We start from the raw sequence: 4593 nt of genomic DNA on the forward strand, positions 1-4593 counted from the left end.
TTGTGTGAACATATGCATTGTAGTCGAGTCATATGTTCATGCATCCATGACTTATGGTGGCGTATTTTATATCCAATTGAGGTGATTACGATGTTTTTGTTGCATCGGAGGTGACGACCTTGAGGTGATTTGGTACCACATGCATGTATGTGTCGAGTTTAGGCATATCACATGGCATGAGTCTTGATTGTTGTATTAAATGATGATGATGAGTGTGCTAAATGATCATATACTTGCAATGATTGAGGTTGTTATATGAATGTGGATGTGGAGGTTAAATGTTCATGATGATTAATTGAGAATTGAACTGTTTATCTATATCAAGTTATTTATATTGATTATGAATGATGTAGTACTAACCTCCAGTGGTTTTGGCTGCCTACCTGTCTGAATGGATGGGTAGACACTGTGCAGGAGTAGTCCGCTTGCGGTGAGTGCTTGCATAGCTGGAGTTAGCCTCCGCTATCATTTTGGAGTTATAGTTTAGGGCTCTGATTAGGTCGAGTCATTGTCTTTTAGTTGTGTTGGACTTATTTTATTATTTGAGATGTACTGTCTGTTGAGATTTGGAGAATTTTATGTTGATGATGTATTTGACCATGGTATATTTATTGATATGATATGGAGATGTATGATTATATGTCCGCTGCGACTGTTGAGATTTATATCTATGCATGTAAGTTGTTGTTTAGTTTGAGACGTAGTGTCTATTTCTTGAATATTTGCTATATTCGCATGTTTTATCGCTTAAATAGAAATAGGGCGTTACAAAACACACTTATGAATTCTGAAAGGAACCATGAAATACATTAGAGAAACTTGTTTTTAGAAACGGATTTAATTTAAGAGGAAAATATAGGTTTGGATTGTAAGTGATTTGTCATTATGATGAACCAATAATCCCGAGGCGTTTTTTATTATTTTATAAACACCAAATTTGCTAAACTTCTAAACCTAAACTTTTCGGCTAATCACAATTGAAAAGAAAATCAATAATTACAATAACTCCCTGTGGAACAATATTTTTACTACTTTAATAAAACCGTGCACTTATGGATTTCACACATCAAGTTTTTGGCGCCGCTGCCGGGGAGTTAGTAATATTGATTAATTTTTTAGTACCGGTTAGACTAAAATTATTTTTTTTTTAATTTTTCTACCTTCAACTGCTTTGATCGAGGACATAGTTCAAAACCACTATCAATGGACAAGTGAAAGAGCCATCGCCGCTGTTGCTCCTTCACCCTCTAAAAAAGAGGCAGGTATGTATGAAGTTTTTGCGCTTGATCACTTAAATGCTAAGGTGGACGCACTTTTTCAAAAATTTGATAAGTTAACTGTTAGTGCTATCACACCTGCTCCTGTTTTACCACCTTATGAAGTTTGTGGAATATTTGGTCATACTAGTGTTGAATGCCAACTAGGTAGTGCTGTTGGAAGTCATGAGCAAGTAAACTATTATCAATATAATCAAGGAATGAGGAACAATCAAAAAAATTATAATAAAACCCCTCAAAACCCTTTTGGACAATAAACAGCACCACCAGGTTATGCAAACAACCAAAGAGGCCCTCAAAAATCCAACTTGGAACTTTTGCTAGAAAATTTTGTAATGGGTCAAACCAAGCAAAACCAAGAATTTAAAAACCAAGCTAGATTTTTAAATGACTCTCTCTCTCTAAGCTTTCATCAAAAGTGGATTCTATTTGTACTCACAACAAAATGTTTGAGACTCAAATTTTTCAAGCAGCACAATAAGTGGCCACTTCCTCACAAACTCCTGGAATCTTTCCAGGTCAGCTTGAAACCAATCCCAAAGGCCAAATAAATGTTATTACACTTAGGAATTGTAGGCAACTAGAGGACCCCGTTGTGAAAACAAGACAAATGAGGGTGAGATAGAGAGTGAAAAGCCATAAAGTGAGAAAGCCATAGTAGAGAGTGAAAAGCCATATGTTCAACCACCATATAAGCCTAAAATTTCATTCCCACAAAGGCTTGCTAAATTTAAGTTAGATGAGCAGTATAGGAAATTCGTTGAGATGTTAAAGAAACTATACATTAACATTCCATCTGCGGAAGCACTATCACAAATGCCCTCCTATGCAAAAAATTTAAAAGAAATTTTTTCTAACAAAAGAAAAATTGAGGAGGATGAGACGGTGAACCTTACGGAAGAATGTAGTGCAATTATCCAAAACAAATTTCCACCTAAACTTAAGGATCCGAGGAGTTTTTCCATACCATGTGTTACAGGTGTTAGCCTACATTTTTAAAGGCTATCTTAAATGCAGTCAAACTAGAGTTGACCTCATGATCGAAAGAATCAGCATTGCTTTCACATTTAGGTGATTAATCGAAGGATTGGACTTAATGGAAATGCTCAAAGCATGGTTTCGGTTCGACAGGAAGGAAAGTATCGAAGGAGGTTTGGTTCCACATGAGGTCAGACAACGGATACTTCCAAGAGATAAATATTTGAAATTCAAATCGAACAGATATCTTTTATCCGTATTTAGCAGTTGTAGTTTCAAATCTTAATGTAGGTAGTTATTCTTCTGGTATAAATAGTAGTTTTTCATAGGGAAAACAGGTCACAAACCAATCATACACAAAACTTATGCTCAAACTATCCGCATTCAAGAGAAATTCTTGCAGAAAGGCACGTTAATCAAGTGTTTGAAAATGGGGCCCAACAACAAGTGGTGCCACCACAGGCCCAAGAGAAGCCTGAAAGGGCCCCAATACTGGTCAATAGACACCAAGATGCAGACCAAGTGGTCATGCAGGCCCGTCGAAACAATTACGAGGGCCAAAACAACATAGCAAATGTGGTCGAAGCCTTGTTAGCCCATAATGGTTTTAACATGGGTTTACATAGACCCAATTTTGTGTCGGCTTTGTCTGAATACATATTAATGACTGAATTGCCGAGAAATTGGAAAGTCCCAAAATTTACCAAATTTGCTGGAGAAACTAATAAATCCACCGTCGAACACATTGCTCAATATCTGATAGAGGCAGGTGATATAGCAAATAATGAGAATTTGAAAATGAAATATTTCCCAAGTTCTCTAACAAAAAATGCTTTTAATTGGTTTACCACATTGCCTCCTCATTCTATTTTTAGTTGGAATCAATTAGAAAAGGCTTTTCATCAGCAGTTTTATATGGGACAATCTAAAATCAGTATGAAAGAACTAGCCAGCGTTCGACATAGAACGCACGAGTCAATTGATGACTATTTGAATAGATTCTGACTCCTTAAGGCTAGGTGTTTCACTATAGTGCCTGAACATGAGTTGGTCGAAATGGTCGCTGGTGGCCTTGACTATTCCATTCGAAAGAAATTGGATACTCAATATCTAAGAGACATGGCACAATTAGCAGATAGAGTCCGCCAGGTCGAAAGGCTTAAGGCTGAGAAATCTAGGACAAATAGGTTAGTTAAAAAAGAGAAAATAGCCTATGTTGATGCATACGACAGTGATCCAAAATTCAATTGGGGATCAGATACTGTCGAAGATAATGAGATTAATCTTGCAGAATTAAATGATAGGCCTCCTTGTGCATGTAAGCTATTAAGGCCATCAAATGGAAAAAATCCTGAAGAACCAAAGAATGACAAATATCCTCCTAAAACATATACCTTTGATGTCTCTAAGTGCGAGGAAATCTTTGATCTTTTGGTTGCTTATGGCATAATATTAGTGCCTAAAAATCTAAAGTTGCCTCCTTTAGAGCAACGGAAAAAGAGAGGATTTTGTAAATTCCATGGTTTCTTAGGTCATAATTTGTCTCGTTGTACTCGTTTCAGGGATTCTGTGCAGAAAGCTCTCGATGAAGGTAGGCTGAAGTTTGGAGACAAATCCAAACAACCAATGCAAGTTGACGCTGACCCTCTTAAGAAAGCTGATTCCATGTACATCGATGTAGCTGACATAAACATAATGGAAATCTCTGAAGAAATTGTTGCTGGAAATTTTGTTAAAACATCAATACCCAAGGAGAAATTGCAAATAGATGCTGAAATGGTTACTGAAGACCATCAATCTGACAATGCAATGGTCACTGAGGACTAGTTTGATGAGAAAATGAAAGTAGCATATCCAAGGGTTGAGGAAGATCTGATCGATTTTCTCAAGAGATGCAAAATTTCTAACACAAATTCTATGCTATGCCCCAGATGCAGTGCAGTTTTCGACAAAGAAGCTGTGAAGTCTATGGAAGGTTTTCGACCTCAGTCGAAAAGGAAAGGCAAGTGGGTTGACAACCGTCCAAAATTTGGTTTCAACAAAAGAGGCATTCCCTACAAGATAACATCTGCAGAAGGACACTCAAACAAAAACCAAATGAAAACTTTCAATCCTCCTGCAAAGTCACCCACAGACACTTGGGTCTTTTTTGGTGGCAAAAAATCTTGCTATTATGCCTCTCCAACTAAGTGGGTTAAGAGAATTGCCACAACACCTAACCAAAAAGAGGCATCGAACTCCAAAAAATATGCCTACAATAACAACTAAAAAGGGAAACACCCTATGACCAAAACGCAATGGCGTAGGCATCAAAGTCAGAAAAAGGCAGAAGCCTTAA

General features: G+C 37.1%; 1 pseudogene; it reads left to right on the forward strand.

Annotated features, from left to right (window-relative positions):
- The first annotated feature begins 1264 nt into the window (after positions 1-1264).
- On the forward strand, positions 1265-4082 carry LOC146947049 (uncharacterized; annotated as a pseudogene).
- The last annotated feature ends 511 nt before the right edge of the window (positions 4083-4593 follow it).

Source organism: Medicago sativa, chromosome 2 (genome assembly GCF_051527215.1).
Source record: "Medicago sativa cultivar Bolivia chromosome 2, Bolivia_mono, whole genome shotgun sequence".
In the NCBI taxonomy this organism is placed as follows: Eukaryota; Viridiplantae; Streptophyta; class Magnoliopsida; order Fabales; family Fabaceae; genus Medicago; species Medicago sativa.